The sequence below is a fragment of the Anas acuta genome, chromosome 4 (genome assembly GCF_963932015.1).
Source record: "Anas acuta chromosome 4, bAnaAcu1.1, whole genome shotgun sequence".
NCBI classification, from domain to species: domain Eukaryota; kingdom Metazoa; phylum Chordata; class Aves; order Anseriformes; family Anatidae; genus Anas; species Anas acuta.
The window spans coordinates 35,137,230-35,164,895 of NC_088982.1; the positions used below are offsets into that span (position 1 = coordinate 35,137,230).

General features: G+C 37.3%; 1 long non-coding RNA gene across 1 annotated transcript in view; it reads right to left on the reverse strand.

Moving 5' to 3' along the window:
- Window positions 1-27,666, reverse strand: part of LOC137855960 (uncharacterized) — a 220,401-nt gene that overhangs the window by 48,906 nt on the left and 143,829 nt on the right. The window contains exons 2-3 of the long non-coding RNA XR_011096090.1: window positions 6,099-6,307; window positions 1,209-1,329 (exon numbers count right to left, since the gene is read on the reverse strand). This is a non-coding gene — a long non-coding RNA (uncharacterized lncRNA). The remainder of the gene's footprint in view (window positions 1-1,208; window positions 1,330-6,098; window positions 6,308-27,666) is intronic.

Sequence of the window (27,666 nt, forward strand, 5' to 3'; positions counted from 1 at the left end):
TTTGTTTTTGTTTTTTTGTTTTGTTTTTTTTTTTTTTTAAACATACAACCACATTGGTTTCTGAATGCACTGAAAAGATATAAGACCAGATTCACCAATAAGTTCCAGCTGCTTTGCACTCCTTTGGCAACTCAAAACAGCTGTAAATATGGCTTATCTGGGTTTAGACAAGCCTATGGATACTTTGCATCATTGCAGCACAGGAAAGTCAGGACTTTCTACTGAGTCTCTCTGATAAAAAGTATTACATTGCTACTACACAAAGCACAGGGAGATAACATGAAAAAGAAACTTCAATCTGTTAAATACTATCATTCTGGACTAAATCTTATCACAGGTTCTACAGAAGGGTAGGAAAAAAGTCTCCATTTTCTGTTCATCAGTTATCTCTCAAAAATCTTCCACGCAGATGCCTCTTTAAAAATACTCTGGACAACATATAACTAGACTTTAAATGTTCCAAAAGTATCAATTTTTAATGATACTTTGAATGCATTTTGTTATACCACATATTTGAAATATTATGAAAATTGGCAAAGTTGTCCCATTTTAAACATACAGTATTTTATACAGGGGATATATATTTTAAATATATGTGCCATAAATTTTAAGCAAATGTATTACAAATACATAGAAAACTTATATTTTTTCCATATGGGAAGAAATGATCCCAGTTACAGCCATTTTATTGTTCACTACAGACAGTTATATGAAGCAGATTGCATTCATTTTATTTTTCTCCTACGAATCTGGAGATTTTTTTGCAGATCCCTCACATACAGTTAGCAGAATAACTGAACCCTTACCGACACAGTGTAACTACAATGTAAAAGCTATCTCTCAAGCTCTAGTGACTGAGCTGCATGTTTTAATGTGAGCTCTTCAAAAACTGGAAAGCAAATCAGTCCTACTTGGGTTCAAGTCCCAGGTCCTCAGAGATCCATGTCTTTATATCTTCGACTTACTCATGCTGTGTCTTAAGACTTCTTATAGATTCCTTTTGGTATTGGAAATACATCAGAAACTGAGGGTCACAGTTATGATAACCTGGTGATGAAAATCAATATTATTTGAAAACCGCTCTTACTGTTAGCAGAGACGCTTCATCTCACAGCCAATCTGTTGTTGTTTCCAACTTTTCAAATGTTTTGAGCACTGAAAGAACCATTGCTCACAGCTTAGCACTTGAAATGATAGATTTTGGTCACCTGTAAAACAGCTTATTTGTTAAAAGTAAATTCTCAGCTGAAAGCAAATTCATTCATGTGAGAAAGCCCATATTCGGCTCTGGATGCAAGGCTTCTAGCCTTTTTGTAATGCTTGAGGTGCCTGGAAAACAAAGAAATTAAGAATCAGAAGGAAACGAGACATGTTCTTCATTGATGTAAACTTTCAATCCTACTTAGAAGAGAAACAATTGTCCAGAGGTCATTTCATTTTTAGAACTAAACGCAGGTTCTTCAGAAAATTTCTGGTCATGCCTTCTTATCCCACTATTGCTATTTTATTTCAACAGTCAGCAGTTTTAATGCTCCCATTTCCATTTCTACTCATTGCAGAGTAGAACTGTCCTCTTTTGACTGATCCTAAATATCAAGGTCTACAGAACATGGAGTCATTGCACAGCTTTTTCAGATGATAAACTTTACTCTCCAATAAAGAATTGTTTAAATCATATCTAGACTTAGGAAACTACTGGTGTAAGCCTCTAAACACTGTCTGCTTCACTACTACAGAAAGTCCCAAGCATACAACATTATTCAGTTTACCACACCAAATTCCACCTCCATTGGAGCCAGGGAATAATTCAGACTTGCTGAGAAATCCTCACTAAGACTTCAGGCATTTTCTGGCAATCTGGCTGCTTTGTTTATGCATAACAATCAAAAGAAAATGAAGATATACACTCTCTGAACATACAAAAATTACATGTGGCTCCATAAACAGTCATGCAGACACCAACAAGGCTTCAGAATCACTAGGTAAAAGATGACAGAAACTTTAACTCAGCAAAATATTAAATTACTTAATAATTTCTTAATTATAGTGCAATCAACAGCTCCTTTAGTCTCAGTGCTTTTTCTCTAGCTCTCAAAATTCTCATCTTATAATGGAAATGTTGAAAGTTGGTATCTTTTGTTCCTTGATTGTACTGCAGTGGTACACAGAAGATTTTCAAAAGTCCTGCAATGACTTCAGATGTCATCAAAAAAGAATTGAAAATGGTGATTGAAGCACATGTGACAGTATGTGTCCTATCTTTAACCAATTCAAGTAAAAACAGAAGTGAATAAAAAGTATCATGGGTTCTACCTTGTGTCTCGGATCACAGTTTATAACCACAGTCTTGGGAGAGCTGGTATTCCATTTCTGATATATATAAAAACTGGTGCCATCTCAACTTCACTGTTATTTTATCATGCTAAGTAGAATGAGTTAAGACAGGTATGCTAGCACGTGCCAAATACCTCTGTTTTTATAAACAGATTTACTTTTAAGATTAAAAGTTACATTGACTGTGGTGCTGGAAACCAATGCAGTGCAGTGGGTATGAGAGCCTTTAGGAAACATCTCCCAAAATGGGAAAGTTCTGTAAAGTTCATATGTCTTTGTATATTTAAATGACAGGTATGATACACAAAACCCCATGCATATTTATATATATTTATATAGAGTGTGCATATCTGCAACTGTGTAGACATGCAAGATCAGTTATTATATAAATTTTAGACATCTATTTTAGTCATACAATTGGACACCATCGTCATTAATAGGTAAATAATGTTGCAAAACTTACATTAATCTGTATCAGCACTACATAAACTATTACAGATCACAGAGTTAAGTTTGTGCTTGGATTTCTTTTTCTGAAAGTCAAATATTGTTATAATAAAATGTTGTTTTGTGGGGCAAATGGTAGCAAAAACATTATCATCTTGGACAGCTTTACTCAAGAGTATATGTTTCCTAAATTTCATTGAATATATCAGGACCAGCCCCCACACTCCTTCAAGTCTTCCTAAAAAGCAAGCCAGTTGCAGCTGTGTCACTTTATTTATTACTTTTGCTTCAAGACACCTCTCCTGGAGTGAGCTATCTTCTTATGCACTATAAATATACTGATTTGAAAAATCAATATGTACCTGTCCTTCCTCTTACCATCTCCCTATGTGGTTGGCAGATGCTGCCTCAGATGATAACTTCATGATAAAACACCAAGGAAACCACATAATGCATTTTGCATCCTACATCAGAAGAATCTCTACCCATTAGGTACAACTATGTAAATGAATCTCCACCAATTCTGAAAAAAAAAAAAAAATAAGAAAGAAAGAAAGAAAAAAAAAAAAGTGGAAGCAAAAACTAATGTAATTTTGTACAGGGTTAAGCTCAATTTGACTCTTCTTTCACTGCAGGCAGTGATAAGACTCTCACAAACAATGGGGAGCATAATCCAAGCAACGCTAAGCACTTTGGAAAATCCCCACTGTATTATTAAGCAAGCTAAATTTTGTTTCGCTTTTCTGGGAATATTTGTGCAAAGTATTTTTGTGTACATAAATGTTTGGGAGGGAGTGTGTATTCCTCTGAATGAGGCACCTGAACAAATACGTTTGCATATAAATCCGTAAATATCTAGATTAATGTGGATCAGCAGAGGAATTGCTCCTTTGACCACCCTGTCTGTAAAGCAGTGTCTTCAAGAAATGTGACCAGAAAGAAATTAAATGTAAAGCTTGTAGGTCAGCCAATAAATCTGGCTTATGTCTTTCTCTCTTCCTCAGGCAGGAAGGAACCCAGCTATTTTTAAATCTGGTGTCCAGGTACATAGCCAAAAACAAAAGCTACTCCTTTTGGAGAAGACAGGAAAACGTTTTATACATTCTAAAGATTTCCCAAGGCCTGCTAGTCTCCTCTCAGTTTTGTCCTTGGTGTGTAACACACACTCATCCTAGATAACTTACTTTCCAATGATATTTTTCAGGTGCTGCCTTTTCTAGTTAGGAAACATTATGTAAGTAAGTTTTTTAAAAACAAACAAACAAAAAACACTACTTAATTCTGTATTTGCAGAAGTTAAAACAACATTTGCTTCAGTTCATTTATGAATCCCATAATCCAAACATATTCAATTTATTTCCTGTACTAATTTCAAAGAGTAGATACTATCATTAGTAGCACAATTTTTATTAAGAAGTCAAAAACGAGATCAATCCCAAAAGCTTTACTCCAATAATCTGTTGCAGATTTTTTTGTTTCCTTAAATGTGAAAATTATTCAGGAAAGGAATTTGTTTTCACCATATTACTTCCTACTAACGAAGCTTTACACACATAGTATATCATTAGAAAGGCTTCTGCACTTTCTCAAATACAGCTAAATTTAAACAATTAAATTTATTGCAATTATTTTCCATACCCTCACTGTTTACATTTTCTCTCTTTCTTGATAATCAATTAAAAAGCATTATAACTAGTCTTTAAAATAACTTCAAACTTCCTTCATCATTTCTGTTTACTTCTCTCTCTTTCCTTAAAACTTTTAAGGCCTGACCATGGTTTTTGAAGATTACAGTAACATTTATCTTTCCTAAAAAGCATGTATGATTTATTCAACAAGTTACTTCTGGAGTAATTCTATGTTATAAGTTAAAATCTATATGCAGTTATTCTTCTGAGAGTTTCAGATGGTAGAGTGTTCCAAACATGGGAAGGTAGCATCTCAAGTGTAGAGTATGTTGCCTACAGCAGAAATATCTAACATCCAGTCAGGAGCTAATTCAGATTCAACTGATGCAACTTTTGAAACTCTTCCCACACAGTCAATTTGCCAATTTCACTGAATTAATATGATGTTATAGTTGCCAGAGGAACTTTTGAGACATGAAACAATATAATTCTTTTTTATTCGTGCAGAAAAGGCATCTGTGTACTCCAACATTTTTTCTGATGGATACAGCTGTATCAGTGATAAAAACAGAGAAAAACACAGTACGAAGATGTCCTTCAGGTATGCAGGGAGTACAGCTAAGTGACAGACTGCTGTATACGCAACAACTGTGTAGACTCATTGGGCAACAGACCTAAAGAATATTTTACTCCAGGCTTTTTCCCTTGAAACTTATAAAATCTCTCAAGTATTTCAGTAAAAGATCTGCATTCAGAATTAATAATTAAATAATAATTACATATTTAACGGTGTGAGAAACGAAGTTGTGTTTTTGCAGTAGAGAACTAATTTTCTGTATTCTAAGGTAGTTGGATATACTAAATAAGGAGACGTACTAAATAAGAAGAAATGCTAAGTAGATAAGTGGACTCCAAAATAAGGTAGAAGCTTGAGAAAAACAGGATGACCAGTGTGAGAACTGTAAAACAAAGATCACAAGTTCTCAAAACATAAGAAATGAGAAATTAAAGGGTTGAAAAAAAAAGAAAAAAAGAAAAATTGTACATATAGGGTGTAGAGGAGCATTGAGTAGCTTGTGAACCTGTAGTACTTAGCCAGTGAGGAAACAGGGGAGGTGATCAGGTGTTGGGTAATAGGGAATCAAAGGTTATGATTTGTTTACTAAAATGCACTCCTCACTGACAGGACACCCACCATTGCAATCGCGAATAAAATAAGCTTCACAGAAGATCCTGTCTGAAGAAAATTATTTGAGATTTTTCTCACAACGGTTTCTCAAACAGATTTTCACTGATTTTCAAGACAATATTCGGAATTCGTTTGACTTTGTGCATAGAAGACATCCCAAAATAAACAATGGAAACAGCAAAATGCTTCAATTCCTCAGTGCCAATTGATTTAAAAAGTTTTATTATTTCCTCTGTATACAGAAACCAGTATTTTGTTGCTGGGACATTAATCTATGCACCAGGATTGTTCAGCTACCATCGGTCCATGAAGTCCATACTGTGCACTCAAGCTCATGCACTGCCATCAGATGACAACAAGTCTAGATCCAGCACAATGCTGTACTTACACACCCCACTGACTGCAAATTAGTTCCTCTGCCTACAGCCTTCACCTGGGCCACCAAGAGCAGAACAGAACAGTGAAATTGCAGCTTGATAAAATAGCAGGCATGCACTTACTTTTTGGGGGGCGACATCACTGACTTCAACCCAGGTAAACTCGTCAGAGGAAACATGGGTATTTCCCCCTTTACATTTTGGAATTCTCCTCCTTGTGCTAAAGGTTAGCACAGAGCCCCCAGATGGATCCTTTCTGGACTGGAAAAGTAGGAAGCTGTTGTGCCAGAAGGAACAGCAAGAGTAAGCCAGAAGGCAGGGCACAGGGAGGTCTGCAAGAAAAACAGACATTTATCAGCAGCCTGAAGAGATTACTAGGCGGGCTGGCAATGAGTGACTGAGGTGATATTGTCTGAAAGAGTTGAAAGAGCAGACTGAAGCCTAAATAGAGCATTTAAGATGTTTATAGAAAAATGCTTTATGACCCTATGTTCTCTAATAAACTTTTCTCATTATAAAAAGGTAATGAAAGGATTCAGTTTAATAAATCCTCTGGTATTTGATATAAAATATAATATTCAATAACGAGAAAAAGAAATTCTCTGCACTTTTTTTTTTTCTAAATAGATGGTTCCAGAAAATTACCAGAAGAAATACATTAAAAACACTTTTCCTTTACTTTTATGAAAAAATGAAAATGTCTAGACAAAAACATTTTCTACTGTGGGTGCAATGAACGAAGCTCCATAGAGCCCATCCAGGGAAATGCACATGGAAAAAGTATGAACTGTCCTGGCAGGGCAGCGTGGAAAGCACATTGTGGAGTCCTCTGTCATAACTTCACCTGGCCTGCAGATCAGCAAAGAGATCTGCAGGCTGACATGCTACAAGTCCTTCATTTTATCACTAATACTCAGCAGCATATCACTGCAGCCATTTTACAGGCTTTCTTCCGAGTGAGGAGGAAAGTGATGGACACTAACAGTAGAAACAGCTATGATTTGTTTTCCCCAGAAAGCTGGCCTTTCATGTGTATTAGTAACATTTCATAGCAAGTAAATTCTGTAAATGCCCCAAAAAATACATATCAGCCAGTTCTGAAGTGCTTGTGCCACCCAAAAGGAATGCATAAGAAATCAAAATCCAAGAGGAAAGACAAGAGTGATGCATTTCCCATCCATACAGTACAACGTGAAACATAAAACATTTGACTCACACTAGGATGCTTCAGGATGCAGTCATAAAAAATAAAAGTACTCCAGGGAAACAGAGGCATTTGAGGGCTAAAAAACTTACTGGTTTTATTCCAAAGTATTTGAAGACATTGTGTTCTCTCACTGTCCTTTTCAACTCAGAAGAAAATGCTTAGTCTGTGCTTCCACGTTACAGTAAATTCACTTCTGAACTCCAACTACCAGACCTTTGTTTCACGTGTGGTGGCCACATGAATTTCAGTCATATTTGTCTTTAAGCCAGGGTAACAAAAATGTAATGGTGTCCAATGTTGATTCAGATCCAATCTGTTCTTCTGGGCAACCCAATAACACACGTCTCTCAAATTAATAGCAATAACATCAGTAACAGAAAATAGCGTTCCTAAGTAGGGTCAGAAGCAAGAGAAACACAGGGACTTTCTGTGGCTGTAACTCTTATTCTTTAACCCGTATGTAAAGCAGCAATTGCTTCTTTAGGCAAAAACACAGAGACTGATCAAAGATAGAAGGATCAACAAAATCAAGGGATCATAGAAGAAAGCTGGAAAATCCTATTGCCATCAATTACTTTGCATTCTTGTACTGATGGTTTTACTTACACTATTAGATTTCTTGTAGTAAAGGGTGATTCAATAAAGACTATTATCAAAGGATTGTGTGGTAATTCGGTTTGGAAGGAACCTCAGGAGGTCATTTAGTCTGGCCTCCTGCTCAAAGCAGGGTCAGCTATTTGACAGGACAGGGCCTCCATCTCCAGGTCCAGGCTGTCTTTTCCAGAGACAGAAACTGGAAGAAGCGGATTCCTGAGGACACAAGATTTGACTCTTGTACCTGTGTCTATAGTAGCTAAGCTGCCTGAGACAGCAGCTGTCTGCTCTTTGCTTGAGGGCAGTCTTCTACTTGCTCACCCTTCAGCTGGAGAAATTAAAGGATGTAGAGCTTTGACTGACTCAGCCCCTTTTTTATTATTATAGTGATATTCTCCATGCTTCCAGTGTACCTCTCTCCAGTGGTTTTAGCATTGCACATTAGCCAGAGTAACTTCCTGATGTGTATTTTGCTTCCTGGACTGTTGCAAGGTTACAGCTTTGCCTGTCCCAAGTGGCAAGAAAGCACTTTACACATATATACACAATGCAAGACAGGACTGTTAGAAGTCATCTTCCAGGTATTCAGTGATCCTTACTAGATTAACAAGTTTGTACATAATTTGGGATTCCAAAAGTGCTATAACACTTTGCACTAGGATAAGAGGAAGTCACAGTTCAGAACTGCATAGAAAAGCTGTTGTGGTCCTAGTAGTTACTAAGATTAGTTCCATTTCTTCCCTCTCAATCTACAAATACGAAAGAATGGAGAAGAAGCAGAGAGAAAGGGAATATCATCACACCATAGGTGCCAAAATGTCTCAGCTTTGCTACAGATTCCATAACAGGATAGAATTAACTAAGACAGGGAATTCAAAAGAGAAAGTCAAATCAAACAAAGAAATGCCCGTGTGGCCCAGTATGGCATCATTTTTGGAAAGAAAAAAAAAAAAAAAAAAAAAGGCAGGATAATGTGGCATAGGCACGGAGCTAAGAGATGAAAGGAGGAAGAAAAGCAAGACCAGATGAAGAATTAATTAGAGAAAGCAATAGATAAACAACATCAGACAATCAGCAGATAAGCATGATAAATGCACACTATTCACAGACACATAACACATACAATTTAAAGTCGGCCGAATTCAAAAACCTATGAAAAGCAAAGAACCTGCTGTTTCTTCTTTTTTCTTCTGCTCTTTTTCCAGTAGTACAGACAAGCTGAAGTAGTATAGGAAAGCCTGTATCTCTGTATTTCTGACAATAATTTGTCCCTTCAGAAACGCAGTGAGTTTGTAACTTAGATGACCTACACACTCTCTACTCATGCTCCTCTAGGAATCATACAAGTGCCCACATTTTCACCTGTAGCAGCTTTGCTAACAAAACAATATTACATCTCTACATCTGTGTGCCCGAATTTCACTCTGACAAGACAGACGGTACAGACACTAAGTCTCAATGTACTTTTTTTCACTTTCAAGGTCATTCAGACCAAGAAACAAGAACAGAAACTTCTAGCAATGTGGACTTCAAAAGCCTCAAGAGAAAACTTTTTGCAGGATCTTTTTTTTCTGAACAAGGCTTTTTGCAGCGTGATGTTCATGAAGCAAAGACAAGTGATGAGTTAAACTGTCAACAGCTACAGTGTGATAAATGAAGTTAATCACATCAGTACTTTCTTCTAATCCAGTTAACATCAAATGGCTATATAAGGTCACCACACAACCTGGGAAGAATGGAATATGCCTTAAGCAAAAATGTTTAAATAGCACATCCCATACCAAAACAGCCCATGAAGACCACATCTGAATGGCCTTCAGGTACTCGAATAGACACCAAGGTTTCAACATGCCATTCAAGGTCAATATGTAAATGTAGTCTTAAAAATATTATTTTTTGTTACCAAACACATGTCTGGTATGAAGTCAGATAAATGTATTGCAAAACTCAGAAAAAGAGAAAAAAACGTAAATGCTCAGAGAGAGCATTACGCAGAGAGAGCACTCAGAGAGAGAAAAAAACGTAATGCTCATCAGTAAGAAGCCTCTCAAAGGGGAGAAAGATGGTTAGGGCTACAGAAGAAAGGCAGCCCTAAATGTGTTCTGGATATGGAGAGAACCATGTATGGTGTTGTGTTTTAGGTAGCCTAACCTCACCAGAGTGTCTCCTGACCCATTCTGTGTTAACGGAATGATGAGACTGAACAGCTTTTTATCAAGCTATAACTGAGGACAACTGTCCTCATCATTTCTCTTTGCCCAATCAATAGGAGGAAAAACAACAACAACAACAAAATACTTCCAAAATCATTCTTCTTGAAGCTCTTTGAAGTGTTCTCTACTGGAATTTTCCACTTTCTGCTATTCGATCTGGATGACAAGGGATTAGAGAGCTCTACTACAATACCATGAGTAGCTGGAAATGGACCTAATTTTGCCAGAGCTAATAGAACCAGTTTCATTTGTACAGGTATTGGACTATAAATTATTGCCTTCATTTATCTTTAGATCGAGTTACCTTATTTTCTTTAATTTAATCTTTCAGTTGTAATTGCAAGTACCTTCTTTTCCTTGTTGTTGCTTTGTCTCCTGCAGCAGACCACCATTTATCAGCTCCTGTTAGGCATTTGGAAAAGATCCCAAGCATATAAGGTGAGCCATCTCCTTCTGAGCTCTCTTCATCATTCCTAGTCCAGGCACTCTGTAGTGTAAATCCATATAACTGTACAGGAAAACCAGTGAACATTTTATAAGGATCTATGCTGAATTTCACCAGATGAAGGCCCGTCCTTCTGAGATTTTATTAGGTATTTGAGTCCTGCAATCTTCCCTCGCAGTAACATTTCCCATAATATTCTGCTATATCCATTTCATCACTCCCCATACACTCAGAATTACAGCAAGAATTGTTCTTTAACCACTTTGTGTTCAAAACAACATAAGAAAAAACAACAACGAAAAAAGCATGGTTTGTTTGGACCAAGAATCTTCTTTGGTAAGGCTATGTTTACTTGAGTCTTTGCAAGCTAGAGATTTATTGCTTTGTTGATGAAAAATACTTAGACTTGAAGAGATTTTGTACTTAGCTTCGGTGAGTTCCTGCAGAAGTCTATAGCTTTATCTGATAATTCCTTCTAGCTTGCATTCATGTGTAATATGAGGCAAAATACAGAACATATCTTTTTCTGTCCACCACAGCAAACATTTTTCGAAACCTTCCCTATTTCCTAGCATACACGTTCCCACTCGCATTTTCTTGCAGACATATTTAAATTTCAAGTTACATAGCTGAAAGGAACCAATGTGTCTATCCAAGATGACCTTCTCCATAATACAGACCACAGAACATGACTAAGTTTTACATCAGGGTTATAGCTTCCATGCAAGTTATGGCATGTTCTTCAGAAAGAGGTCTCCTTCTGATTTAAAAACCTGAAGCAATACAGAAATCATTACAGCTCTGTGAGAATTCCATTCTGTGTGATTTTCAACATGTCCTTTTGACCCGTCTGCCTAATGTCCATGCCCATAAAATAATTATGGCTTCCCTTGAGCACAAACAGTACTACAAGCCCAATTAATGAATAACAAAGTATTGTGATATGAAGTTGAATAATTAATAGTATACAGATTATATATAGTGTCTTATATACAAGAATATATAATAGTATGGAACATATATAACAGTTACTTTAATAGTAACTTGAGGTTCTCATGTGGAATCTAAACCACACACAAAGTACTAATATGATCTCAATTCCACAAAAGATTGCCATTATTTTCTATTTGCTACATACATATATATACACCTCCTAATTGATTTTCTACACTAATTTATTTAATTCAAGTTTTAAAAGCCTGATATTCATTGAGATTCAGAATCTTTCTTCTATTTCATTTTGACTTGTCTACTTCTAAACGTTCAGAACACAGATAGTTAAAACTACATCAATTAAGAGTCTAAGGCAGGATGAGATATTTTCCCACCAAACTTGAAATTCATTCATGCCGTGTTAGGAGCAAACTCTTACTGCCTTCATGCTTCAGACTATCACAAGGCTGAGCTGTATGAGCTGATTTACTGCTTTCTGTATGTACAAGTGCATTCAACACCACTAAGCTTTCTCAATACACAATCTCATAAATTCAACTTTAAAAGGCCATTCAAATGACCAAAGACAAAACAATCTCTGGAGAAACAGGATTCATTTCCACAGATTTCCTATGAGACAACCTTTCTAAAGGCTGTATTTCTTGGCTTACTCATCTGTCAAAAAGCACACTTATTGCATCTGTAGCATAATCCACATTATTATTTATCAGGTATTTAGAGGTGCGACCCTCTGCCAGGCCGACTTTTAGGACATGAGTTCTTAACTCTACCACAGACTTTCAGTGTGAATTTAACTAAGTCCTACATTCTTTGTGCCTCAGTCCTTCAGCTTTAAAATGGAAATGATTCTCTTCACCCTCTTCTAGCTAGCAAGACACACAGTGATAAAACAGTATCTCAGAAGATACAAAGAGAACTTCTTCCACATGCTGAAGAAGAAATAAAGCTTTGAGTCCTCATTAATCCCTTTCATTATTTTGTTGTGATTTTTTAACATTTTTTTTTAAGTAATGGTGATTCTTTTTTAAAGTATTTCAATGAAATACACTTTGAGTCTACAAGCCGAGTTAATGTTTAAAGAGCTCTTCAGTTTAAGACGCAGCTGAAACTACTGTGTCCCTGAAGGACCTCCTGAAGACAGTGACCACTTAACACTAACAGAAGCTCTTCTATAAACCTTTTACAGATCACCAATTTCAACCAATGTCCCACTCTTTCAATATCTCCTTGTAGATATATGCATCCCAAATCCTATTTCTGACCCAAATAGAAGAAATAAGCAAAGGTTCCAAGTTCAGCCTTAGACATTTATGGCTGTGTTCACACAACATATATATTTTTAATAGTAAAGTGAATTCAGAAGTTCTCCTCTGCCTCTCCTCATAGACCCAGGCTGTTCACCATGTGCCACTGTTTGCTGCTGATGGTGCTAATCATTGAACTCCTTCAATTAATTCAGACAGTAAATAAGTTGCCTAAAGTGAGAAAAGATGCCTGCTTCCTCTCCCCAGGGATTATAAAAACCTCTGTCCAAGTAAGTGAAGGGGTTTTTGTTGTTTGCTTGTTGCTGTTATTGTTGGTTGGTTTGGTTTGGTGTTTTAGTTTGTTTGTTTTACATAAAGCTTTGCAAAACACAGTTCTGATGCCATAGGCATATGTATAATATAGGCTGTTACATATAAAACATTTCGTTTTAAGACAGAAGCTTCCTGTTGCAACAATGGGAGTCTGCTGGCTGAGCAGTTTCAAGACTACAGGAGAATTGAATCAGCTCTGGCAAGTTCAGCCTCAGGAAAAAAAAAAAAAGGAAAAAAAAAAAAAAAAGAGAGAGAAAAAGTTTCTCAAGCCTCTTGAAGTCTCTATTTTAAGTGGATCTACGCCTTAATGAGTATATTTTCTTGCAATGCTGTTTGAGCAGTGTTGTTATAGTAACTTTTGCATATTTATTGCTGGTTATGACATATTTCTAGTTTCCCAGTTACAGAATCATTCACTGCAGCTGCATACTGCAGTGTGTGCAGAAGTAAATTCTCTGTTACCAATGTCTTAGAAGAAAACCCCACTTGTCATGATTTTCTAGATTTTCCCACAATAGTTGATGGCCAAGTGAAAGGAGTTAATCTTTACTGAATACTGAGAATCAGTCTTGTCTTTACATACCAAAAGCAGACCAGCATGTATTTGCATTATCACAGAAGTCCTGGAGCACAGCTGCCATCTCCCACTAGCCCATCAGTCCCTGGGGACACTGGTTGACTGATGGGAGCCCTAGGCAGGACATCAGTCACCTCTGAAGTCTCCTGGACAGTTTTCTCAATTCTCCCAACAGTTATTGGGAGATTCTCCCTCAGTTATTGTGAGGTCTCTCTTGTTCCTTGGGTAATCACGGTTTTACTGCACTGTTTGTTATTTAAGCTTTGAATCTTACCTGTGGAAAAACAAATTTTTCTCTCACCTACACTCCCCAAAGTCAAAGCTAGCCTGGGTTTGAAGTGGAGAGCACATCTGCAGAATGTCTCCATTTGTTTTTTGGTGGTAACAAAACAGAAAAGAGAGATCAGTTAAGAATACTCAGGGATTAATCAAAAGCATAAGATGTCTTCTTCAGAGTTATTCAAAGGCTTAAGGCCATCCCTGAGCAACTTATCTGCAATCATTTAGGTGATTACATTTTTGGCCTGCTTTGGTTTTCATTCATCTATGTACTTAACTGCATGTTACTGATTAAAGGAATCTAACCTATCGTATATTATTCCTTGGTGAACTTATCTTCACGAGATAGAAACTTTTGCTAGCGATAACAACTACCATAAAAAAATACTGTAACACCAATGGTTTTGTTTTATTTCTTGAGCATGCTGAAAACTGGAAAAGTTTGCTGCCACTTCATGCACTCTGGAAAAAGGAATGCAAAAATTATTTTGACTGTGACCATGGGAATGAAACCACAAGTCATGTGCTTTCAAACATGTAAAATAAGGACATTCTGAAGAATAATCATACTATTAACGTTCATACTCTGATAGATCCAATCAGAACTAGGGTCCTGAAAGGACAAGCGTCCTTCAACGCTGTGGCAGAAAAGAAATAAAAGTAAAAATAAAAAATCCAAGTATATGTGATTCAGGAAGAATTCTTGAAAACTGTAATAGTTTTTTCTGGCTTTTTGAAGGTGGGAATATGCCTTTTGACTGTAACTCGTTCCTCAGACAGAAGGCTACCTTCATATATATATGTCCAGCACTACTTTAAGGCAGCTTACAACAGCACAAAGGACAAGTTCTCATTTGCAAATTGCTCAAGACAAATCCAGATGGAGGAGTCTCAGTGTAGCCTTGCAAGAGGCAGCTGTACGCCTTACCAACAGCAAGAGACTTTGGGATTCACATGCTCTTAAGAAGCTGCGGCTAACACTGCTGTTTTACTTTCTTTTTACAAGCATAACAATGTGGATGATGAGGCTGACGAAGAATCATGGTTAATTCTTTTTTTCATTAAGTCCTGCCTAACTGAGGCAAGACCAGCTGTTCCAGGAAAAAACATGAGCAAACAAGCTGTTCTGAGCAAAGCTTTGAAGGGTACTTCAATCATCCTTTCACAGAAATCCAACCAGTATGGTATTTCACCAACCTCCATTGAGTGAAATAGCTTAAAGGTTTCTTCCTTATCCTGCCTACCATGAACAAATGGCTGTGGAAAAACCCAAACATCTGTCCTGGTTGAAGGGGGAAGCCCCAGCATGCCCCATATTTATTATTTCAATTTCAGAGACACAGTACTGTTGTTTATCCCTTCCAGTGCTCCAAGGCAGACCAACAGTCAAATTCTCCTATTTATGTACCCATCAGCTATGTCCTTTCACAACTTTCCAATACTTTTTAGCTGCATTCAGCTTCACTTAGCACCCTCTCACCCTACTCAAAAGGTTGCTACCACAAGATATTGAGCCAGTAGAACTACCACAGTTATGTTCATTTTTCCTCTTATATGAGAAATATGAAAGCAAAGAGTGTTCTTTACACGTTCAGTTTCTAGAGGGATAATAGTTTACGTAATTGGATACCTCAATAGTTTTTATGGATGTTGACAGAAAGATTCTTCCCTTTACAGTAATATACATAATTGAGCACTTCTGGATTCAGCTACAGAAAAATGGATGGGTGCCGACACCCATTTTTCATGATTTGTCTTCACTCCAAAATATGTCTGTGGCTGATCCTGGCCCTATAGGATTGACTGAACAAATATGATACTGCCCATTACTCGGCAGTTAGGGTACACCAGGACAAATCACATGAAACATCTTGCCATTTCACTACAATTAAAACTTATTGGAACCAGAACAAATGTTGTATTAATGAATCCAAACCTTTATTACTGTGGTATTGGAACAGGCAACTTCCAGAAGAGGAAATGGGAAGGCAGCCATCAACCTCAAGAAGACAGGGAAAGAAATAGGTTTTCTGGAGAATCCTAATGAGTACACTGAAACAGTGCTCAATCATATGAATATCTGCCAATAGACAGTGGGGAAAAAAAAAAAAAAAAAAAAGGAAAGAAAAGAAAGAAATGAAAAAAAAAGAAAAAGAAAAAAAAAGTGAGGGCAAGACAAAAGGAGAAGAAATTTGTAGGACCCTTTCCACCAAACATCTTTTATTTTCTTAAGTTAAGGACAAGTGATGATCTTTTGCACAGGAAAATGATTTTTTCCTCCCCCACAAATGTTTAGCATGAATGAATTCCTGTTTAATAACGTCATATTAATGTTCTTTTATGGATACTCTGCAAAGAAGTAGTGTGAAGTGAATGCTACACACTACAAATATTAACAGTTTGCGTTACAAATAGCTAAAAATTTAAAAATCTGAAGGGATGATAACTATAAACAACTGACTTAACTTTCTGAATTCTGTAATGATTTAAAGTGATTCAGAAACCAACTGTTGATCATTTATTAAACCCTACAATGTGTATGCATTTTGACATGTATATGTTCATTAACAGAGTTACACAATTCTTATAGCTATGCCAACCAAAACTATTCCTCTTAAATTAGAGGGAGGTAGGGAAAAAGAGGTAGAGAATGACTCTACAAACTCCACACAATGCACGACATTAGCAAGCAACCACTTTAAGAATGCCTGCCAGAAAAAATATTAACTAGCAAATGACACATACCAAAACAGAAGAAAAGAGACAACAGCTCCATACAGTATGTTGGAAAATCATAAGACCTGTGTGTTGGAAGGCTGTAAGAAAAGAGAAAAAGGAGGAATGGGAAGGGGCAAAGTCCTGAAATGAGGAATTTTCTAATATGAAAACCCCACAACCACCTACAGAAAGCTTCACCTCAGCAAACAATTGACAATATGAACAAACAGCCAGTTATAAGTCCCCCCAGCTTGTTACAGGGTGAGAAGCTATGTCGTAGATAACAGGCCCCAGACATGCTAGGATTTAAAGATAATAACCAACAGATTGAGTTGCACCTGGATGGGAACAGGAAACTATTGCAGAAACATGAGCACAAGCATTATCCTCCCACAGAAGCTTGCTTCACAGATGGGAGCACTCTATACTAGCTGTAAATTCCTCATACATTGGCTTTAATTAGAGCCTAACCTTGCCACAAGAGGGATAGATGGCCATTACACACACTGTAGGAGCGATCCCACTCTCCTGCCCAGCTGTAGACAATGAAAGGCACTATTGCTTACTGCTCCTACTCTGGATTGCAAGGGCAGTGACAGACTTTAAAGAAAGTCAAGACTGCAAAACATCTTCATGGTGAGAAGTACACTTATGATGTGAGAAGGCTGAGAATTCCTACAATCAGCCTGAACTGGACTACACTAATTCCTTTTTGGCAAGTCACCATCGACATTTAAACTCATTTCCTTATTCATGGTCATAGGATTTTACCATGCAATACAAAGACTACAGTAATGCAAGAGCCACATCTTATGGACACTTAGGTTACTTCCACACTTAAAAAATACATCAGTATCTTCCTGATCCCAGTTATGTTCTGCACCCTAACTGCATCCCACCTATATCAGTGCAGGATCATCTATGCACTGGTCCGTTCTTCTGTCTCCTGGTTTCAAGGCATGGGAAACCCAGGTGCAAAGACCTGGGAGACACAAAGGAGACACAACACCCCCCAGCAGGTACCCTCTCTGAATGACAGCAATGGCAGGACCAGAAAGTACCCCCGAAGCTTTCCTCAGCCTGACAATACAGATGCAGCTGGAAGTGCTGTCCTCCATCACCACTACTACTTTGCAGATAAAAGTTGTTTTGTGTTTATGGTATATGCTGACATTTTGGAACCCACTGGAATGTAATACTAAGAGATTTAAGAATTAAGCCAAAACTAAACACAAAATGCATGAAGCATCTACTCTTCAACTGAGAACTTGCTGACCTGCACCCAGTTCTTTGTCCTCCAAGATTTGCATAGGTTCAGAGATTTCCATAGGTTTTCCTGGAAAGTCCACATGCAAAAATAACAACAAAAAGAGCTGCATGAAAATCTGGAAATGAAAGTCTCTAAAGAAGATGAACAATTGCTCAATTATAAGGTACATTTGAGCAAATTAAACTCTTGTCTATTTCTCGCGTGTACTGATTATGTGTAAGCAAAAACAGAGCTACAGGTACCTAACTGAAGTAAAGAGAAAAGCTTGGGTGAATGAGCAATAAAACAAGAAGGGAAGCTAGTGACTCACTGTGGGCCTAATCCAGAGCCAACTCACTAACATGAAAATTCCCTCCCAGTGACCATCAGTAGGACTAGAACTGACCTACAGCTTGAGCACCATTTGTTCCTTTTACCAGCCATTCAAATTAGGAAGGTGCACTGAGATAGCTGAGCCCTAGACATATGTTCCTCTTTGCTACAGGGATGATAGCCTCCAGCAGAAGGATGAAGCAGACAGCTGTGGGAATAGTTTCTTCAACTTGTACAGCAAGATTAGTCTGTGCTTTCTGCTTTCAAGCTGAAGTTCTCCAGTCTGTTTAGAATATATTGTCCACTTAAGTTTCTCTTGAACTCTCACCATTAGTTCTTTCTTCCTGTTGTCTTCCAGTAAAAAACTAACTTATTTGACGTTAAGGATGTATAGGCTTGCTCTGTGTGCATCGAAAAGTGTGTTGGAACCCAACGCCTTCTGAGGAATGCAGGAGGAAAAAGAAAATCTTCGCATTTAGTCTATCATAATGTAAATAACCCGAAGAAAACATGCATGTCAAAATCAAATGAAAACTCAAGAACTCTTCCAAGAAAATGGACAAACAGATTTAAAAACAAAAACAAAAACAAACAAACAAAAACACCTCAGCATACTAAGAGACAGATGCTGTGAGCACTTTGTTGAGATTTTACCACAGTGTTTGCCTGACCGTTATCCTGCAAATCAAAATTTATCCAGGCAATTTGTGGTTCCTTTCTCTGCCCTGTAATTGCATCCTTGGGATCACAAGACCCATGGACATATCAGCAGCAAACATTAGAGAACATGTTGGAAAAAATGAAAATTTTCTCGCATTATTCTAACTAAGCATTTTTAAACACAACCCTTTCACAATACTAACTAGTGACTGCTCTATGATATGTTTTCCAGTAAGAATGTGTCCTCATCACTCTATAATCAAAACTATTAAGGAAAAAGAAAAATACAATGGTCTAAATTTAAAATATTAAATTTTAAATGCATGCACAGATCATATATATATTAATTTAGAACTGTTGCAAGTTTTCCGAGGCACGCCAATAAGCAAACAAAAACAGCTTTGCTGTATATCACTGCCATCTAGTGGATTTACCAGTGAGTGTGACTGCACTATCGGGTTAAACACAGGAGTAATGCTCTGTCTTATTATTTTTTACCCGAATATTAGAGATTATTTCAGTTCACAGCTCTTCTTGTGTCATATAGGACTTCAAATTAAAGAAGGAATTTCAATGTATATGGTAGGTTAATCATATCACAATAATGGGAGATTTATTCATTTTGCAAATTGTTATACCCATAAATTACATATAGAACAATGGCAATAATTGTGGACAGGATTTTTTTTCTGTGACAACAAAAAGCTATATGCATCAGAAAATCAATAGCATTATTAAAATATAATTAGCAGTCACACAGTTCACTACTGGCCTATGACATTTGCATTAAATGAGTTTCAATAGCTTGTACAAAAGCAGTCATTTCAGTCACTGCTGTTTCTTTCAGTTGCTTATGATAAGATTTCCATGAGTATTTGATTATGAAAAGATTCTGACAATGACAGTGATTTAGGAAATGTAAGGACAAAATGTGCCACGTTATTATTAATGAGTGGGTATGTCTGAGTTGCATGGGAGAGGCTGCATTCATTGTAGGAAACACTGCTAGCCTGCTTCGAGTATCCAGGCTAACACAGATGAATCTGTCCCAGAACAGACAACGTAAGTCTGAATAAAAGAGGACTTGAGAGGGACAAGTATTACAGTGGCTGCTATAAAAAGAAAAGGTAGATCTTGGGAGAAGAGGTGGAATCTGAGAAGCAGGTTGATAACATATATGAGTAATAAATGTAATAGCGATAGTTTAATACCACAGCCCAGGCTGTATCTTCATTTCTTTTATTTCATTTTCTTTTCTAGACTTCTGGGAGGTATTACACAGTCTAGTATATGGCTGAAAGTAATTTACAAGCCCGTGGCAAGGGCCAAAATCAAGTAAACCTATATCAGACACAGTACTCCTAACAGGGAACCTCATAAAGGTATATTGGGGGAAAAAAAAAAAAAAAGTCATTCAGCATATTACAAAGCCCGTTCTCTAAGGGGGTCATTGAAGTCAAATAAATATCATAGGTCTTTCCCATGCAACAATTTAGGTGCAGTTAATATGCCCCAGAATACCAATAACAGCTAGATACAGAGGTCATTTATTAACATTTTATCAATGGGATTTTTATGAGATGCAGGCTCCTTCTTCAAGATCCACCCCACGCCAACAATTCAGAGCATCAATAATGTGCAGAAACCCACCTCAGTGCAATCGTCCATTTCAGACAGCTGACTAAGCAATGCAAAGTTAGCAAATGTCTTTGGGAGATACTCAACCTTCTGCCTCCATCTCAAGCCAAAACTAACTTCAGACATGCCGGGAGAAGGAAAAAGCTGCCTTCCCCCAACCATGGGAGATTTTCATATGAAGTATGATAGCATCACATTTCTTCTGAACAGTAACTCAGTTCAGCTTAATGTTCATTTTTTCTTTGCCTGGGGTTCAATGTTTCAGTAAAAATAATGCTGTTTTGTGCTACAAACCCTGGACCTAACAGCTTTCTGATACTTCAACTATACTGAATGCAGGAGGGAAAAAAAAATAGTTTAACAAACCATGTAATTAGTTAATTGACTATACCCCCTATATATATATCATAGATTTTACTACTGCTTCAACTAGGGTGGCTTTTCAGTGAACTTGAGATAATATTATTTCAGTACACAAGAGAAAAATATTTCCACACAACTGAATATAGAAAAGCCAAACTCACTTGAAAAATCTTCACTCACAGCAGTGAAGCATGAAAGTCTATAGGCTTCATACCATCTGCTGATGAGTGCTCCATTGTTCTAGGCTTAGAAAGGTCCAGGAGATTTTATTTTTTTATTTTTTTTATTTTTTTGAGGTTCATCTGTATAACAAAGATACTGAACATCCATACAGAGGAGTATTGCCATTTCATCCTACCATTTCAGACAGCCAGGTGAGTTAAATGGGTTTTGGAAATCACATAGACCACAACGGAGAACTCTATTCAAAAAGCCAATGGGATCACTCCAGCTGGACAAAATATTTGAGAAAAAATAAAATTTGGCCTGGACATCTAAACTGCCACTCTTTTACACTAATGATTTAACACCTACAAATGAAAACTGAGAAGTCTTAAAACAGTTTTCTCAGAGTTTTTAGAAAATCTACTTACAAGTACATTAATTTTTAGGTAATGCTTTTCATTAAAATGCAGCACAGTTTGTAAAAACATCCCCCACCCCCAGAAATTTCTAGTGAGCTGCTACATCTTGTTTCCTCCACACTACAATCATCCTCCCTCCACCCCCTCCTACCACACATTAGGAGCCAGATACAGATATCAAATATGGGGCATAATGGGCATTAAATGAAGACCTCCCAGCTGTCTCCTGACAGTTCCATTGCATAATGATGACCTTTGCATGTCTTGTTCGGAACATATACAAAGTGAAACTACACAATTCTGGACTGATTATTTAAAAAAAAAAATCCTATGATACATTTGGGGGCAGGGTGCACTTATTTGCATGTATGGATAGCCTTATTAGGACCGCTTTGATGCTTCCTAAAGGCATAATATTTTATTTCTTAATAGTCATTCTTGCCTTCCTTCTTTCTGAAAAGTGATAGTTCACTTTGAAAGCAGAGATTTATACTGCAGGCTCTTCATTTAAACCTTATGTAAAGAAATAAAATCTTTATGTCCACACATATTTGAGCTCCTACCTTCATGCATTTATAGCGTGTTACATTTCCCAGCTTTCCCATATTTAATGTTTTACAGCCTGTTCTCCAGATTCAGGTAGTAAAAGGCCTGAAGGCCAGAAATCAGAAAGCAGGCAGCAGCTCAGTATTTTAATTAGAATTGGACCAACATAGAAATCTCCAACCTGTTCAATAGTACAGAGGTAAATAGCAAAACCTTCCACTAAAATAAGAGTGATCTGACCTATGACTTCTACCAACATATTTTAATTTACAGATGTTAAAATCCTAAGACTGAACCCTTGTTGGGCCAGGCATTGTCTTGTATCAGTACTATCAGTATTGAGAAACACCACCGCAGGAGGGGGGAAAAAAAAAAAAAAAAAAAAGTGGAAGGAGCTATAAGCTAAATATAAGCTAAACAGAAAAAGAATACGGAGAAATAGATAGTTATTCTTGCATTTTAAGTAGGCTTCAGTCCTGTCCTCTCAGACCTGCATCTCGCAATCAAGATATATAACATTTTCTGTAGATGCAAGCACGGTTGTATTGGGATTTTAGCTTGCATCTGACAAGCACTTGCTATGCATGTGGAGAAAGAAGGGTAACTTCTTCATAGGAAGACATCAAAAATAACTTACTAACTTATATCACACTTTGTGTAATTTAACCACTGCTTCACATCCTTTCCCCTTTCACTCTCTGTATGCTCTACCCTTTCCACCTCTGCCCGTACCATTCACACTGTACTTCCTGAAAGGTGAAACACAAGATAGGAAATATCATCAGTTGGGGACCTCAAGACAACCATCCTACAGCCCTCTACATTTTGCAATAGACTTTAGATGTTTCTCTAATCCAGAAGTGTCCTCTGTCCCAAAACACACCTTGCAATGTCTACCACCTGAGGGTAAAGCACACTTCTACTGCCCAAATTACTGGATATATGGCAGGAATGCCCTCCAACAGGCACTTATATGGCTCATATGTGACTGAATTGTGGGTCCAACAGCATCCTAAACCACACATGCTGGAGAAATGTGAAAGTATACACCAAAGCTTGGGTCTTGTCCATGAGTTAAAGGCTCAGAAAGCAGGTAGGCAGGAGCTGACAGAAGCTGCAAAAATTATTTTGGAAAGCTTCTTCTGGCCCTCAGCCTACACGCTACTCCCTAACATACTTTGCTGAAGTTTTCCCTTAGTTGTTCCATGTGGATCACGCTTTCCAAACCTCTTATACCTGTTGTTATCCTCACAATTCTCTCTCTCTCTCTTTTTTTTTTAAATAAAGTCTTTAAAACGTGGTGCCCTAAAAGAAGGACCTAACTGCATTGCTGATGTCTCAAAAGCACTCAGTTGACCATGGCAATTGCTGTACAGGAGTCATTCTTTCCAGTATGTCTCTGAACAAAATTTTTCCTCTGTAACAGCATGACAGTGCTGACTATTGCTCAGTTTGCAATCCCTTCTGCCTCCTAGATCATTCTCTGTGCTACTGCTTACCAGAACATTACATATGCTTATGCAGCAGGTTTAAACATTAAACTACATTTCTTATGTAATTTCCTAAAGTTTGTACAGAAAGCCAAGCATAAAACTGGGATGAGATCTCAGACAGTTGAGATTCCAGGTCCAACTAGTTACAGTGCCTGTCTCCAAACTGCAGCTTGGCTGTTCTTCACAGTACAGACTGTAGTCCTGAGCCTTTGACATCGCAGACTGTGGGTCTTCAAGAGAGCAGAATACTTCATTCTGTGACCCTTCATCCGATGGAAATCAAGGGATACAGAACATTTTGGAAAAGGAGTCCCAACATGCAATTTGGATATAAACCTGCTGTCTTTCTGGAAGCAGAGTGCTCCATGGGCCCCCCACGTTAGACACTACCAGCCAGATTATTCATTAATGCTATTGGTAGAATCATCCAAGAATTATAATTTGCCACATAATAACTTGTTTTAGTCAAAAGAGCTTTCCTGTATAACACAACAAAATAATTAACTGCAACACTTATAAATACAATGAAATAAGGCAGACTACAGCACAGAGAACCTAAACAGTGTTACATGTTCACTCCCATGTTGTGCTTTGTGATACAGTATCTGCAGACTTGTAATGTTAAATTCATAGCAATAGAGCCAAAAACAACAGTGAGATTACAATAGCAATTGACAAATCTCTGCAAGTTTCATTTTTTCGCTCTACTTCCCACCTCCTCAGCTCACACAGAGTTTCACTTGCCAGTGGGAAGCCAGCATCCAGCAGGTATTTCACAGTGAGAACAGAAAGGGCTGTTCAAAAGACAAGAACAACCTAGCCCACATAAGCAGAAAGAGCACGGTTGCAAAAGCATCTCTATACTGCAGGCACAAGCCCCCTTCACTTCACAGGCATAACTCTTCAGACTGGAGTATGGAGTCATAAAGGTCAGATAAGTCACTGATAGCGAAGAAAAAGATAAAAAAAGAAAAAAAAGAAAAAGAAAGATACAGAGATACAAAGATGAATTGTTGATTTGTTTCTACACAACCTCTACTTCTGCATGAACACAGCTAAAAGGAGAAGAGAGGAGGGGAGAAGGGAGATGAGGCAAGAGAACCATGCGCTTAGTTAAACATTGCTTAAAACAAATTCTACTCTCTTCCCAATCTTTGTTACTGTGAAATGTAATTAATTCTCCCAAGAAACAAGGGTAAGCTCTCAAGCCTTTCCTCCTGGCTCTTCAATCACACTGATGAGTCCTACATAAAAGTAACAACTGCATAAGCTATTATTACAGGTGAAGACAAAGAACTGGAAAAACACAGAAAAAAAGTTATGATAAAATGAAATGATTATGACCCAATAAATCATAAACCGACAATGTGCACCTCTTTAATCTTTTATCACTGATTGAAGATAAGCAGGTAAAATCTGAGTAGAACCCACAGCTCAATACCTTCCAGTGTGACCTAGGTCTTTGCTCAGGCACGTTATGCCCAGAATGCTATACCCCCTCTCCCTGAGCTTAGCCTCTGTCAGACAGAATTATATCTTATTTCCAAAGAGTTATTTTAGGAGGATAAAGGGATTTATCCTATGTGGATCTACTGTGATATGAACTTCTTTCTGATTTCAAAAAAAAAATAATAATAACTTTGTGAGGACTATTAACCAAGCAACTTCTGAAAGAAGCTCTTCAGAATTACAAGCCTCCTTCTTCACACCACACTTGGGCAGGAGTGGAGGAGTGCAGAACTTGCTCTGGGGATGGTTTATGACAACTCACTGAGTACTCTGTATTTTGTCTTTAGATTTCTTTGCAAAACTCAGAAAGTAAATTTTCATGTGAACGCTTATAGGTTTGGAGGCAATGATTTACAGCAGTGTCAGGCTGTGGATTTGAGCAGACTGATGGTGTGTGTAATGTGGACCACAACTAAAAAGTTTCCCATTTCTCAAATGAAAACTCAAATTGATTCTTGTACCATGGGGTACTATAGAGATAGAAGAAACCATTGATTCCAGTAGAGATGCTGCCTAGGAAGCACAGGGAGGAGATGGGTTCTGGCTTCCTTTACTAGAAGCAGTGAGCAAGCTGTGCTTTTGCTCTGCTTCCTCTGAAGGGGGAAGCACAGCACACTTCCCTGCATGTCAGGCTGAGGAGTGAAACCTTTCTCATTGAAAGCACAGATGCTCCAGGGAATCTGATGGAAAATCTCTCCATCAAACCAATCCCTGTGAGTTTCCAAAGAGTCCCAAACCTCAATGGTCTGTCAGAAATGATGCCTAGCTATTGCTAAGCTCTTTTAGAAAGATGCAGAGAGCCAGCTGTATGTCTTTGGCAACAATCAGCGAACCACAGCAGAAGCTTGCCTTTTTTTATATAGAGTATTTATATAAATATTGTTGCTGCTGTTCTCTTCCAAAATTTCAATTTGCAATGGTGTCTCAATCTCAGATAAAAAAAAAAATAAAATAAAATAAATCAGGAACATGTAAATCCATATCATGTGATCCATTAACCCCATCACGTGACAAGCTGTCTGAAATATCCTGCTCTATACATACAATAAAAATTGTGAGAAACTGGGATTCAGAGACATGCTTATTTAGTTTACTGAGCTGAAAACCTTGTCTTTATTCAACAGAGTTGTACTTGTACTAACATACCCTCACCTCAACACACAGACTTATGCGTATTCCTCTGTATAAGTTTCTACAACTGAGCTGCAATTATGTTATAATATGGTTATGCTTGGTTATGTTGCAATAACCAGAACAAACTTTTCACAGAATACAGCTACCATGTGCAGAGGAAATCTAAGTTCTTATAATCAATAAATGCCAGATCTGCAAAGGCAGAAAAGAAAATTAGCTTTGCAAGCTATTAGTTCACAAACACATGTGAAACAAAGAATGGAAAATTGTCATGCACAATGGTAGTGCTCAATGCGGGAATATAGACCAATGACTTGAATTAATGAATGAATTAATTAAATACTGCTTTCGTGGCATCTGTGTATGCATGTGCATATTGCACACAAAGTACCAGTTTTATATATATAAGTCAGAAAGTTGGTTAGCATGCTGCGAGTCATCTGTAGGTACAAGAAGGGTATCCATTGTTAGATCAAATATGACAAAAACTACAATGAACAACAGTAGCAGAAGTTGCCAGGAAATTCTGATTTAAAGTACATTTTGATTCATATATATATACATACAACTTTCTACAATAAAACATGCTTTTTATTATCATGTACCTTTTACCAATATGTGCTGGGTTTATCAACATACATATATGTTCAGACACGACATCATTAAGAACGTTACCAAAACCTTTCCAGTCCTAATATACAACTGCACGGAAACCTCTTGCCTGTCCCATTACATGTTACAGGAATCCACAAAGTTATAAGTTAAATGGAGGGGGCCAAAACTTACTCTCACTGAATTTCTTCATTGCAGGTGTTCTGACAGAACTGAAAGCAGTTTGCCCTAACAGTTCTAAAGGTAGAGAACCCAAGTCTTTCCCACCAAGTTTGTCATTGAGGTTTTGGGATAGGAAACCTCAAGAACATAAGGACCTATGGGGAAACACCTGAACACAAGAGGAAGAGACAAAGATATTCTTTTAGTCCCGGTAAAGCTGATGAGCAAATGTGCAATAATAAGTAAACTGAATGCCCAAGCCTCATTGAAAAGCAGCTATCCTGGAATGAGAAACTTAAAATTAATATACGGGGGATGGTGAAATCACTGAAACCAATGTATTCCACTGAAATCAATGTTTTCCTCTGATTTTCAAGGAAAATGGACCTTTTAACCATTACATTTACATGAACATGGAAAACTTTTAGAATTTAATAAGACCGAATAAAATAGAAATCCTTTACATTTTGGTACAAATTAATCCTTAGGAATGGGTAATTTATTAGAATTCTAAAATAATCACTGTAAAAATTCTGCAGAATTAAAAGCTGAGCATCTGTTCCATAAAACTTTTTAATTGTCCTACAGAATTTGAGAAGAAATATATGTTTTCTTGTTCTTTTTTATAGGTTGGGCCATAATTCACGTAGAAAGGTTATCAGTTTCTATTAAATGCCACAGCACATTTTCATACAAGAGTCTTATTTCTTTCTCTCTGCTAATGTCTTATTAGAGGGAATGTAGTATGCAGCCAAGTCTCCATTATTTGCTTTGGACAGTCAGTTTTGCAGCTGAGCCCATAAGGTTTCTCCATATAATTATAAGCATGTCTGAATTTTTCAAT